At 43.8% G+C, this 14,287-nt stretch overlaps 1 long non-coding RNA gene across 2 annotated transcripts; it reads right to left on the bottom strand.

Annotated features, from left to right (window-relative positions):
- Nucleotides 1–2,820: 2,820 nt before the first annotated feature.
- Nucleotides 2,821–14,287, bottom strand: LOC106571868 (uncharacterized). 2 transcript variants are annotated; one of them, XR_014380653.1, is made up of 6 exons: nucleotides 13,172–14,287; nucleotides 12,651–12,924; nucleotides 12,447–12,549; nucleotides 10,731–10,868; nucleotides 9,967–10,638; nucleotides 2,821–9,881 (listed from the first exon to the last, which is right to left on the bottom strand). It is a non-coding gene; the product is annotated as an uncharacterized LOC106571868 (long non-coding RNA). The 2 variants fall into 2 exon arrangements; XR_001321022.3 differs by having other exon boundaries at nucleotides 2,821–10,638.

Below are 14,287 nucleotides of genomic sequence, written 5' to 3'. Positions count from 1 at the left end.
TTAACCCTAATTGCTCTGGATAAGAGCATCTGCTAAAATATGGAAGAGAAAAGTAACCTTTCAGTAGTTTATATACAGTAACTGATTGAGTGCTGTGAGTGAAGTGTTTTAGCCTATTGTTGTTTTCTCAAGTCCAACCCAGAAGCATGGAATGATGGTATTAAGAACATTATGGGTGTAGTCACTTGTAAAAACACCACTTTGAGGAAAATTGGAGCTCAATTTAAAGAGTTGTTTAAAAGGCATTTTTTATTGGCTGAGGACTGTTGCCATATTGCCACATAGAATAAGGGTGCTTTCACGGGCACATATACTACAGGAATTCCACCTGTGATTTCAATCACTCGCTGCCAAGGGCAACAGTGGTTTCCGGTTTGAGGTAAACCAAACTCACTAATCTAGGCCATCACACCATACGGTAGATGATTGTGCTTTGGAGTCTTTGTGCAGTGTCTGCTTTGGCTGTTTCATAGTGTCCCATTAGCTGTTTATTCTTCAGGAGCTGGATGATGGTAAAGAACTCACTACCAGGGCTGGAGACCTGAAAGACCAACAGAGAGAACAGATACCCCTACATACTGCCTTGAGAGTATCATAGCACACACCATATCATAGCACCACCACATGCTGCCCCTGAGTAATAGGAGTGTAATTACCATGACCATATAACCTGCTGTATCTAAACACATGAACACAACCTTCACATCTCTCCCATGTTTGGTAATGCTTCCCATTTTCTGATCACATTGATCTGTGATTTCAGATTACCACTGTTGAGTGAAGCTATATCAACGCTAGTTATGTCCCTGTAAGTACTCTCTGTCTGTTTATCTGTCTGTCCATATATCCATTCATCAAGTCAGCTGTCTGCTCTTCAGGGGGCTGTACAGAGCCAGACTTAATCTGTAGCCAGGGTCATTTGCGCAGCACCATGGCTGACTTCTGGAGGATGGTGTGGGAGCAGAATGTTAGGATCATGGTGACTGCCCTGAAACAGAAGGACATGATGAGTGAGGGATTTCATGGTGATTGGACACTGAACAATACTCAATGTATAAAACCTTCATGGGTAATACCTTCATGGGTATTACATTCACAGCATCAAGTTTGACCAATAGACTTGCATAGTTCTTCTGGTTTTACATTGCTCTCAATGCTGCCCATGAAGTTAGGAAGAATCTTCATGAGCATATTCTTGCCACTATTGATTTGGGTGCTGCACAGAGTGTGGGTGTATCTACCAAAATGTGTCAGAAGTGTCACATTTCCTGCTGTGCATGCAGTAGTTTCTCTACTTTTATTAGTTAGACCATGTTACTCCAGGTGCTGTGTGATGAGTACTGAGTACAGAGTGGTAAAGGTTACCACAGTGTCTCGTAAACGGGGTCCAGATTATTTCGTCACCACCATTCACTTACGACAGGTGAGGCCGAGATTGTCATCTATTTTAATGTAACACCATTAGTCTCAGCCACTGGTCAACAGATTTAGGCTATTTCCAAGTTTAATCGTCTGTGTATGTTGTGTGTGGTAGAGTGTTGATAGTGTGTGTGGTTGTGTTGATAGTGAGTGTGTCGGTGTTTCCGAGGGGCTGTCCCATAGACAGGACAGTAACACACTATTACTACCCTGCCTAGCTGGACCAGGGGGTTAAATGGAAACCACGTGTTTGATACCCTTCCATTGACTCCATTCCAGACATTATTATGAGCCGTCCTCCCCTCAGCAGCCTCCAATGGTGTGTGTCAGTGCAGAGGATACCTCTTAAATCCTGTTTGAATCTCTCTCTCAGTGCAGGTGTGGGGTAGTCAGGGACGTTTGTGATTCTCCTGTGGCTGATGCAGCTGTGTGTAGCATCCAACCTGACGTTGGAGCAGCCATGGAGGACCTGAGACGACAGAGTCATGATGGTCCAGAACCTGGTCAGTCCACTAGTACTGGGATAGAACAAAAATGTGCACTGGGACAGTGATTCATTAGGATCCTTGTTGTTACATCATCAACAGATAGATGTTTGTCTCCATGCCTTCAGTTGTTGATGCTGAAAGTAGTTTGTCTCTAGGCCTTGTTTTATTCTGTTTTGATAATGGCTCGTGATTACCTAGCTACTACTACAACTTGATACTATACTGTATAACCATTCAGCTGCCCTATCCCTCTTTGAAGGCTCCTCTCGGTTGGCAAGTTTCTTTGTAAGAGAACATTCAACTCTCTTTTCTAGAATAACCCACACCCCTGTCCTATATCAAGATTTACGAGTTCAAGAGCTCAGCTTGTTACAATGTTCCCTTCCAGTGAAATGCATAATCATGTCGTCTTCAGTACCTGTGGAATGTTCTTAATGTTTTGATCCCTCGCTGTGTGTCGCCAGGAGCAGTACATATTAGTCCATCAGTGTCTAATTCACTGGCTGAGTGGAGGGAGTGTGGGACCTCCAGTAAGGTAAGACCAAAACAAACATAGCTCAAACATGTATTTAAATTGTGTGCTCCAAAAATATTGGGACAGTGACACATTCTCTGTTGTTTTGGCTCAGTACTCCAGTACTTTGGATTTCAAATGACAATCACTATGTTAAAGCCTTAATTTGAGGGTGTTTTCATCCATATCAGGTGAACGGTTTAGAAATTAGAGCACTTTTTGTACATATTTGGTTCCATATTCATAGCACATCAAGCTTGCGACTACAAATTTGTTGGCTGCATTTGCTGTTTGTTTTGGTTGTGTTTCGGATTATTTTGTGCCAGATAGACATGTCTCTATTATAACTAATGATTAATAATAGTTAAAGCTCAGAAATCCAAACCCATCAATGGGAAATAATGTAGTGTCACTTTTATTGTAAATAAGAATATAATATGTTTCTAAACACGTATACATTCATGTGGATGCTACCATGCTTACGGATAATCCTGAATGAATCGTGAATGATGACGCACAAATATCATACCCCCCAAGACATGCTCACCTTTCACCAGTCATTAGTGCTGTTAGACTCCCTCCTATGGTAGCTACAGGCTGTGTTTTGTCCATTAAAAAAATTAATAAAAGTGGTTTGTCAACCGTGACAATAAGCCTGGCTTGAAAAAAACATTTTCAAAAAGAAAGCAAAAGTCAGTGTTCCTAAATGACAAATTCATGTGGCACCTCTTCTGTTTTCAAAGTGTTTTCTCCCTTTTGCTCCAATTGAACACAACCCTGGTCAGGGGCCAAAGGTCTGCAAGTCGTTCACTGCCACTGTGGTGATAGTCGTTAAGGGGGGCACTATGGCCTGCGCATCATTCACTGTGCCTCCAGCCAGCTCAATGAGATCAGCACAGGTCTGTTCAGTCCAGTAACAAACAGAGAGAAAAGTACATCCTGTGTGTGAACTTTCAGGTGACTCCATATACCTGTTCATGGCTGGGCAATACTCAGGTCAGGAAAACAACTACGAAAGTGAAAGAAAAAAAATGGAAGAAACTGCAACAGAGGCATAATCATGACAAAAAGAAACAAGTAGCAGTGAGCAAGACTGGTTAACACCAGCAAAAAAAAATATCCAGAAATACAGTGCATTCGGAAAGTATTCAGACCCCTTGACTTTTCCAGATCTTGTTACGTTACAGCCTTATTCTAAAATGGATTAAATAATTAAAATCCTCATCTACACACATTACTCCATAATGACAAAGTCAAAAGTGTTTTAGCAAAAATGTCAAACAGAAATATGTTATTTACATAAGTATTCAGCCACTTTGCTATGAGACTTGAAATTGAGCTCAGGTGCATCCTGTTTCCATTGATCATCCTTGAGATGTTTCTACAACTTAGGAGCTCCGAGACAGGATTGTGTCGAGGCACAGATCTGGGGAAGGGTACCAAAAAATGTCTGCAGCATTGAAGGTCCCCAAGAACACAGTGGCCTCCATCATTCTTAAATGGAAGAAGTTTGGAACCACCAAGACTAACTAGAGCTGGCCACCCGGCCAAATGGGAGAGAAGGGCCTTGATCAGAAAGGTGACCAAGAACCCGATGGTCACTGACAGAGCTCAAGAGTTCCTCTGTGGAGATGGGAGAACCATCCAGAAGGACAACCATCTCAGCAGCACTCCACCAATCAGGCCTTTATGGTAGAGTGGCAAGACAGAAGCCACTCCTCAGTAAAAGGCACAACAGTCCACTTGGGAGTTTGCCAAAAGGCCCCTAAAGGACTCTCAAATAATTAGAAACAAGATTCTCTAGTCTGATGAAACCAAGATTGAATTCTTTGGCCTGAATGCCAAGTGTCACGTCTGGAGGAAACCTGGCACCATCCCTACGATGAAGCATGGTGGTAGCTGCATCATGCTGTGGGGATGTTTTTCAGCGGCAGGGATTGGAAGATTAGTCAGGATCGAGGAAAAGATGAACGGAGCAAAGTACAGAGAGATCCTTGAAGAAAACCTGCTCCAGAGCGATCGGGACCTCAGACTGGGGTGAACCTTCGCTCCAACAGGGCAACAACCCTAAGCACACAGCCAAGACAATGCAGGAGTGGCTTCGGGACAAGTCTCTGAATGTCTTTGAGTGGCCCAGCCAGAGCCTGGACTTGAACCCGATCGAACATCTCGAGAGACCTGAAAATAGCTGTGCAGCAACGCTCCCCATCCAACCTGCCGGAGCTTGAGAGGATCTGCAGAGAAGAATGGGAGGAACTACCCAAATACATGTGTACCAAGCTTGTAGCGTCGTACCCAAGAAGACAAGGCTTTAATTGCTGCCAAAGGTGCTTCAACAAAGTACTGAGTAAAGGGTCTGAATACCAATGTAAATGTGATGGCAGTTTTTTTATACATTTGCAAAAATGTAAACTTTTTGCTTTGTCATTATGGGGTAATGCGTGTAGATTGATGGGGACATTGCTACGTTTTGTTAAGCCTTATTTTTGGGGGGAAAAACACTTTCCGAACGCACTGTAGATACCCCAAAAACTATTTAAGTAGTACTTTAAAGTATTTTTACACCACTGGGAAAATCTACGTCGTTGTAAACAACGTCTACTGGTCGTCACCTGTGCTGAAAGACCTCTAAAAAACAGCATTATGTATCTGTTACTGTGCTTGCTCTTTACTCAATGCCTTCCTACATTAAATAGTTTGAATGATCAAATGGGTGAGTGAATTGTCACCGCTTTATGCCCTATAATTTGCAAACACTCCGACAAGACCATCATGTCAATACCACCAAGAACTTGGTCTTTCTCTGCATTTGTACCTCTCTCAAACGCAAGTGGGCCTACACATTATAGAATACTTCCAAAATCTCAAACTCTTGAATTACACTTGTTTTCTGTGTCGAAAGACCACTCGTTTCATTGACAATGGTGCTGGCTCCGCCAAATCCTCACTCTTTGTGCAACTGAGATATATTGTTATGCTTTTATTGTTTATCTCTGGTAATGTGCGACGAAACCCTGGGCCGGTAGACGCCATGCAATCTCTACCGACTCCCTATGGTTCTAAAAACAGCGCAGGTTTTGGCCTCTACCATGTTAATGTCAGAAGTCTATTTCCAAAAATAGACATGATTATAATATGGGCAAATACGACATAATAGCTTTATCAGAAACTTGGCTAAAGAAATGTGTCAAATCACTCGATTTCTATTGATGGTACACGGTTTTTAGAACTGAGTAAAGGAGGAGGGGTTGCAATTTTAAAAACCTGAAATTATCTCGATTACCAAAGCCAAACATTTAGAATTGCTTGTGTCGTGGAATATTGCCTCAGAAATATAACACTCTTACAAGAACTTGTGAATTCAATATAGACTTTAATACAAAGTAGCAAAGCCGAGCTGGTCCATGGAACAACCAACAGAGCACTGGCTCTGCTTTTATAAACATACAGCATATGGGTACATCCCATATGTAAATTAAGTTACTTCCCTTAGTCCTTCTGCCACCATTATATTTTAGTCTGAGTTCTTTGCTTGTTCACGCCCAAATCTGCTTCCGGTTAGGTTATAATGGTGGCGGGACCCCTTCATGTCATACAAAAATAATACATGCATTGCATGTTCATGTTTCACCTGTTGGTCATTTTGCTACCATCCTCCTTCCTGTGTCCTTCTGACATTGGTATGTCCAGCTGTCCTAAATGTACTTATGGCCTTGGCTATCTTTGCTTGTTCGTTTAGCTCAATGTAATCTTTGTTATGTTACCCTTTTCAGAAATAGCAATTGTACTGGGTGTCATCTTCTCTTCCTATGGCCAATGTACTTATGTCCTTGCTACTTCAGCATAGCAACTACACCTATTTATATTACATTATCTCCCACACTTGCGGTTAAATTGAACATATATAAAAGGACTCCCACATCACTGTAGTCGGCTGCTACAGACCGCCCTCGGCTTCGGGACACACACTTAACTCTTTCTGCTGTCCTGTACAAGCTAAATTACTCAGAATGTATTATTTTAGGCTATTTGTACTGGGACATGCTTACATCTGTATCGGACTCTTTTAAAGAACTGTGTGACTCTCTGAATCTTGCTCAATCAATCAATTAATGCGCCTATAAGACCGAATCCCAGAGCACCTAACAAATCAACGCTATTGGACATTATTCTAACGAATACCCCTCACAAATACACATCGACTGGGATATTATGTAATGATGTCAGTAATCACTGTGCAATTGCTTGTGTTAGAAATACAAAAAAGACCAAAGCCAAACACAAATTTGTGTTAATTTGTGATAAGCATGCCCCAGTGAAGAAATGTATAATCAGTGGAAGGGACAATCCCTGGTTTTCAGATAACTTGGCAGAATTAATTAGAAAGAGCTGTCTCTTGGGCTCAAGCTAGACATACACTTGCTCCTATTGACTGGGCCTCTTAGCGCACTAAGAAACAAAATGTACAAGCTTGATCAGGAAGTCCAAATCAGATTTCTATATAAATGCAGTCACATAACCTAAAACAACCTTGCCAAGTTCTGGAAGCTAATCAAATCAGTGTCAGGTTCTAATGTATCCTCTGGCCTTCCTGACCATTTAATGATGGATTCTAATGAAGTGAAGGATAAAGCTGATATTGTAAGGGTTTTTAACAAGCACGTCATATCTGCTGGTTCAGTTTTTGATAATGGTGGGGCCCAGGCCTCACTACTAAAAGGTGGAGATCCCTCAGATGCTAAGGACAATAGTTCTCTCCAAAGTCTATGACTCCCTAGTGAACTTACAGTTAAACTTCTTAACTGAAAATAACATACTGAGCGGGGTTCAGTCTGGCTTTAGATCAGGGCACAGCACCACAACTGCAGCTATGGCAGTGGCAAATAACATAAATGCACTTGATAAAAAGCAACAATGTGCTGCTCTGTTTGTTGATTTATCAAAGGCCTTTGATTCAGTGGACCATGAACTGTTGCTAGCTAGACTCAGTAACATTGGTGTCAGTGGAGGGCCAGTAAGTTCGTAAACCAATTATCTTCGACAGAACACAATGTGTATATGCTGACAATCACAAGTCTAGCTTTCTTGAGATGAATAGAGGTGTCCCCCAGGGTTCCATTTTAACTCCTGTTTTGTCCTCAATTTTTATTAATGATCTGGGAAATGGGATGCAACCAGCAAAGTCGCATCTTTATGCAGATGATAGTCATACATTCATGTGCTCCTCCTCTGATTCAGGCTGTTGAAGAGCTCCAGACTGCTTTTCAGTCACTGCAGGCCTCCCTTAACGGTCTCAAACTGGTCTTTACCAGAGCTCGCACTCAGCCAGAGAAGGTAAGCATTGTCACATCTGGTAGCTTATCCATTGAAAGCGTAATCCTACAAATACCTGGGTATATGGTTAGATGACAAGTTGTCCTTTAAAGTTCATATGGATAATCGTGTGGAAGCTTAAATTGAAATTTGATTTTTATTTTCATAATAATGCTTGCTTTCCGATTATGGCTAGAAAGAAGCTTGTTCAGGTCACATTCATCTCTGTAATTGATTATGGTGACTTGTTGTATATGCATGCAACCTCCTCCGTCTTACAGAGAGACTGGACACCTTTTTTTTTTTAGGCTGAATCATGTTGTTGAATTGTATGTTTTAATTCTGTAACGTATTAATTGTTGCTACCTTCTTGGCCAGGTCTCCCTTGACAAAGGAGACTGGGTCTCAAATGGGCTTTTCCTGGTTAAATAAAGGTTATAAACTCTGCAAAAAAGAAATGTCCTCTCACTGTCAACTACGTTTATTTTCAACAAACTTAACATGTAAATATTTGTATGAACACAAGATTCAACAACAGACACACTGAACACTCAATATCAAAAGTAACAGTAAGCATCTGGTGCGGCCACCAGCTGCATTAAGTACTGCAGTGCATCTCCTCATGGACTGCACCAGATTTTCCAGTTCTTGCTGTGAGAGTTTACCCCACTCTTCCACCAAGGCACCTGCAAGTTCCCGGACATTTCTGGGGAGAATGGCCCTAGCCCTAGCCCTCACCCTCCGATCCAACAGGTCCCAGACGTGCTCAAATGGGATTGAGATCCAAGCTCTTCGCTGGCCATGGCAGAACACTGACATTCCTGTCTTGCAGGAAATCACGCACAGAATGAGCAGTATGGCTGGTGGCATTATCATGCTGGAGGGTCATGTCAGGATGAGCCTGCAGGAAGGGTACCACATGAGGGAGGAGGATGTCTTCCCTGTAATGCACAGCGTTGAGTTTGCCAGCAATGACAAGCTCAGTCCGATGATACTGTGACACACGGCCCCAGACCATGATGGATCCTCCACCTCCAAATCGATCCCGCTCCAGAGCACAGGCCTCAGTGTAACACTCATTCCTTTGACGATAAACGCGAATCGGACCATCACCCCTGGTGAGACGAAACCACGACTCATCAGTGAAGAGCACTGTTTGCCAGTCCTGTCTGGTCCAGTGATGTTTGGTGAGGACCTGCCTTACAAGAGGCCTACAAGCCCTCAGTCCAGCCTCTCGCGGACAGTCTGACCACTGATGGAGGGATTGTGTGTCCCTGGTGTAACTCAGGCAGTTGTTGCCATCCTGTACCTGTCCCGCAGGAGTGATGTTCGGATGTACCGATCCTGTGCAGGTGTTGTTACACGTGGTCTGCCACTGCGAGGATGATCAGCTGTCCGTCTCGTCTCCCTGTAGCACTGTCTTAGGCGTCTCGCAGTACGGACATTGCAATTTATTGCCCTGACCACATCTGCAGTCCTCATGCCTCCTTGCAGCATGCCTAAGGCACGTTCATGCAGATAAGCAGGGACCCTGGGTGTCTTTCTTTTGGTGTTTTTCAGAGTAAATAGAAAAGCCTCTTTAGTGTCCTAAGTTTTCATAACTGTGACCTTAATTGCCTACTGTCTGTAAGCTGTTAGTGTCTTAACAACCGTTCCACTTGTGCATGTTCATTAATTGTTTATGGTTCATTGAAAAAGGCATGGGAAACAGTGTTTAAACCCTTTACAATGAAGATCTGTGAAGTTATTTGAATTTTTACGAATTATCTTTTTTAAGACTGTAACGCCCTGGCCATAGAGAGGGGTTTTTTGTTCTTTATTTTGGTTAGGCCAGGGTGTTACATTGGGTGGGCGTTCTATGTTCCTTTTTCTGTGTTTTTGTATTTCTTTGTTTTGGGCCGAGTAGGGTTCCTAATCAGAGGCAGCTGTGTATCGTTATCTCTGATTAGGAATCATACTTAGGCAGCCTGTTTTCCTTTGGGGTTTTGTGGGTAGTTGTTTTCTGTCTTGTGTGTGTTCACCTGGCAGAACTGTTGGCATTTGTTTTTCCTGTTTATTTTTGAAGTGTCTCATTAGAAATCATTATGACCACTTACCACGCTGCATCTTGGTCCCCTCTTCCAGACGATCGTTACAAAGACAGAGTCCTGAAAAAGGGACGTTTCTTTTTTTGCTGAGTTTAGATGTTTGGGGCTTTTAGAATTCTAATCTATAACGGCTTAGTAAAGTTACCTGTAGTTGCTGTGAGTCCTGGACCTGCAACCCTCTCTGTGTGTCCAATACCTGCTGCTGGGGGTCCCAGATGAGTGACTGCGCGGTGTGAATGTTCCTGTTCATGAACTGGGCTGGAAACAGAGCTGGCCGCCACCGTCTGGTACTACACCTCCTCATGACCCCCCCCCGACCACCCCATCAGCGTGGAAACCGCATGACCCGAGCCAATAGGAACTTGCGTTGACGTAGTGTGTGCCATTAACACTGTAGTTCCCCCGGCAACCTGCATGGCACTGTATGCCTCCTGGGGTTGGCAATGTGTGTAACACCACACTGACCACGTGACCCTGGCGGGGAAGAGTAGACAGGGATGGTCCAGGTCTCTCCAGTGGGGCTGGTGATGGTACCTGTAATGCTGTACCGGTGGCTGCGATCTACAGTCAACACGTCTGTCCTCAGAGACATGTGGCTCTGCTGCTGTCCCTGACCCTGGGGGTGGCTAGTACAGTGGCCAGCTGCTGACCAGGCAGGGCGTAGGACACTGATGGGCATGTCCACCTTACGCTTCTTGGCTGGCTGCAGGGAGGTGATCTGGATGATGCTCCCCTGGGGAGAATACTGCTGCTGCGTGGGGGAGAGAGCTTCCACTGTCTGGATTGGGATCTGCTGTCCACCTGCCACCAACTGGGCCTGCATCAGAGGGAGGAGAGGGAGAGAGAGATGTTTAAATACATTACTCGTTAGGTATATGTGTACACCAACTGCTGTGTGTTTATGTGTACCTGTTGTTACAGTTGCTCTGTGATGTCCCCAGACTGTAATAGTTGGGCTGTGGTGACCCCCTGTAGCTGTTGATGGGAAGATGAGGGCAGCTGCAGCACCTGGCCCCCAACCACCTGGTCCTGCTGTTGCCCCCCGACCTGCACTTACAGGAAAGTAGCTTTTACATATACATTTTACTTAACCTCTTAGCAATACAGCGCATTCGGATAGTCTTCAGACCCCTTGACTTTTTCCACATTTTGTTATGTTACAGCCTTATTCTAAAATTGATTAAATTGTATTTTTCCCCCTCAATATACACACAATACCCCATAATAACAAAGTAAAAAAAGGGCTTAGAAATGTTTGCAACTGTATTAAAAATAAAAACTTATTTACATAAGTATTCAGACCCTTTGCTATGAGACTCGAAATTGAGCTCCGGTGCATACTGTTTCCATTGATCATCCTTGAGATGTTTCTACAACTTGATTGGAGTACACCTGTGGTAAAATCAATTGATTGGACATCATTTGGAAAAACACACCTGTCTATATAAGGTCCCAAAGTTAACCGTGCATGTCAGAGCAAAAACCAAGCCATGAGGTCGAAGGAATTGTCCGTAGAGCTCCGAGACAGGATTGTGTTGAGGTACAGATCTGGGGAAGGGTACCAAAACATTTCTGTAGCATTGAAGGTCCAACAACGCATTGGCCTCCATCATTCTTAAATGGAAGAAGTTTGGAACCACCAAGACTCTTCCTAGAGCTGGCCACCTGGCCAAACCGAGCAATCGGGGGAGAAGGGCCTTGGTCAGGGAGGTGACCAAGAACCCGTTGGGCACATGACAGCCCGCTTGTAGTTTGCCAAAAGGCACCTAAAGAACTCCCAGACCATGAGAAACAAGATTATCTGGTGTGATAAAACCAAGATTGAACTCTTTGGCCTGAATGCCAAGCGTCACATCTGGAGGAATCCTGGCACCATCCCTACGGTGAAGCATGGTGGTGGCAGCATCTGTGGGGGTGTTTTTCTTCGGCAGGGACTGGGAGATTAGTCAGGATCAAGGGAAAGATGAATTGAGCAAAGTACAGCAAGATCCTTGATGGAAACCTGCTCCAGAGCGCTCAGGACTCCAACTGTGGCGACGGTTCACCTAACGGAAGAACGACCCTAAGCACACAGCCAGAACAACACAGGAGTGGCTTCGGGACAAGTCTCTGAATGTCCTTGAGTGGCCCAGCCAGAGCCCGGACTTAAAACTGATCTAACATCTCTGGAGAGAATTGAAAATAGCTGTGCAGCGACGCTCTCCATCCAACCTGACAGAGCTTGAGAGGATCTGCAGAGAGGAATGGGGGGAAAAAAATCCCCAAATATAGGTGTGCCAAGCTTGTATGGTCATACCCAAGAATACTCAAACTGTAATTGCTGCAATAAAGTACTGAGTAAAGGGTAAATGTGATTAACTTTTTTTTTTTTTGCAAAAGTCTAAACCTGTATTTGCTTTGTCATAATTTGGTAGTATGTGTAGATTGAGGGGGGAAAGATAATTGTATCAATTTTAGAATAAGGCTGTAACGTAACAATCGGGAATAAATCAAGGGGGTCTGAATACTATCTGAATGCACTGTAGTAATTGGCACTCATTTTTAGGAGTGTGGCAGTGAGAGAGAGAGACAGAATGATGAGTGAGAAAGAAGGGAGAGAAAGGAGAGCGAGGAAAAAGTTCTGACCTGTATTATGTCTTGGCCTTGCGGCATTGGCTGTGGTCATATGGGGCGAGAGCTGCTGCTGTCATGACATCACCTTCTGCTGGGACACCTGTACCTGTTGTTGCTGAAGGTAGAGCACAATGTGGTTATACTATGGATAATGTCACCAACTCCATCTTGTCTTTCATTAACTGTACCTTCTCTTTCCTGCCCTCAGTCTCTTACCGGCCAGGACAGTTCCAGCAGTGACCTAGCCACCTCGTTGCTGTCTGTGTAGATGCAGTTGACCCCCCCCCCCCTTGCTGGTAAACCGTGGTGGTTGTGGTGGCAACACCGCCCTGCTGGTTGAACTCCTGCAGTGCCTCGAGTTCTTGTTGGTCAGGGACTCCAGGAACTCCTTCATCCGATGCTGGGGGACACTGCGGACCTTCAGCCTCACTAGCTCCTCAAACGAGCCCTCCATGCTATTCGCTACTCTAAGGTGATGGGGAAGGGGCGTCTGTGTGGACAGAGACAAACAAGATGCATGTCAATTAGTATTGTACCATAACCCTGCCGTTAATGACTTACTGTCATGAAGGCGTAAGTTACAATGGCTGTACATAAATGGGGTTGTGGTACACAGCTAGCCAGATTTTGTTGGTTCACAAGAAAAATGAAAACGCTTCAGTTTTGGATGGAAAATAAAGTTTTAGACCAATAATATTTGCTGAGGAAAATGTTAACTATTGTGGCAGTCCACTCACTGAAGATAGTAGGATCTAGATTCCTGTCCAGCAAGTGTTGCTTTCAGTATGACAGAACAGTGTGCAACGTTGAATTAAACGGAAACGGTACTATACGACCAGGGGTGTATTCATTAGTCGAACTCTGTTGCAAAACATTTGGTCTGTTGCAAAGGAGGGAACGTTTAAATAAAAGTCCTTGCAGCAAAGCTAATAATACAAATTATTCCAAGTAGATGTTTGCTGTGCTAATTCCAAAAAGAGTCGATGTAAAAATATATCCACAGGGAAATGCACATGCAAGATATTACCGTGCTGCACGATTTTAAATTGTCACACCTCGCCATGCCCACCAAACGTACCGCAAAGGCTGTTGAAGAACCGTGTGCACTGTTAAGTACAAACCGTCATGCAACGTAGCAAACTCAACGCCCCTCGGGACTTTGTCAGTGGTTGAATCCAGGAACGTTTGACATCAGAAGCTAAAGGGTTATATTTGATGGCCTGGGCGGTCGGGATTCAGCGGCTGCCTCAAAAGCTCGGTGTTTTTCTAGTCATGGGAATTAAATCACCACCAGCACTCGGAACAACAACTAACAGTTAGGGCATGCGCTCGACTGGAATGTCTTGCTTGTTTCTTTGCTCGAGCAGGTAGGTCAACTTGGGAGAACACCAGACAAAACGACCTCAAATTTAACGGAATTAAACCATTGTTCATATATTTATTGATAATGAACAAATGACAAATTTGCATTAGCTAGTTAAGTTACTACTGTAGCGTTAAAGGTGGGTTACTGGTGCTGACTAACGTTAACCGCCTACAAAATAATGTGCAGCTCTTGAGCAAATAGAAGATGGCATGTCAATGAAAGTACAAAATAGATAATACGGTTGATAGAATAACTTGTTAGTTCAGTATTCCAGATACTGTAACGTTAACTGCAGCTAACTCCCCTCCCTGCCTTCTTCTCCCAGACCGACCAACTTGACTGTTTGGACACGCCCGTAGAAGCGTTATTCTTGTGCATTGGAGTCAGAAATTGTCTCTGTGATCTTTTAGAGCTGGATTTCTCACGGTCTCTATTAATACATTCCCTTTTCTTTTCCACTCCGATTTCACTGGGCGCCATTTTACAA

Source organism: Salmo salar, chromosome 15 (assembly GCF_965601325.2).
Source record: "Salmo salar chromosome 15, fSalSal1, whole genome shotgun sequence".
NCBI lineage: Eukaryota > Metazoa > Chordata > Actinopteri > Salmoniformes > Salmonidae > Salmo > Salmo salar.
Note: the sequence above shows the minus strand (reverse complement) of the source record. Positions and strands in the feature narration are given on the sequence as shown.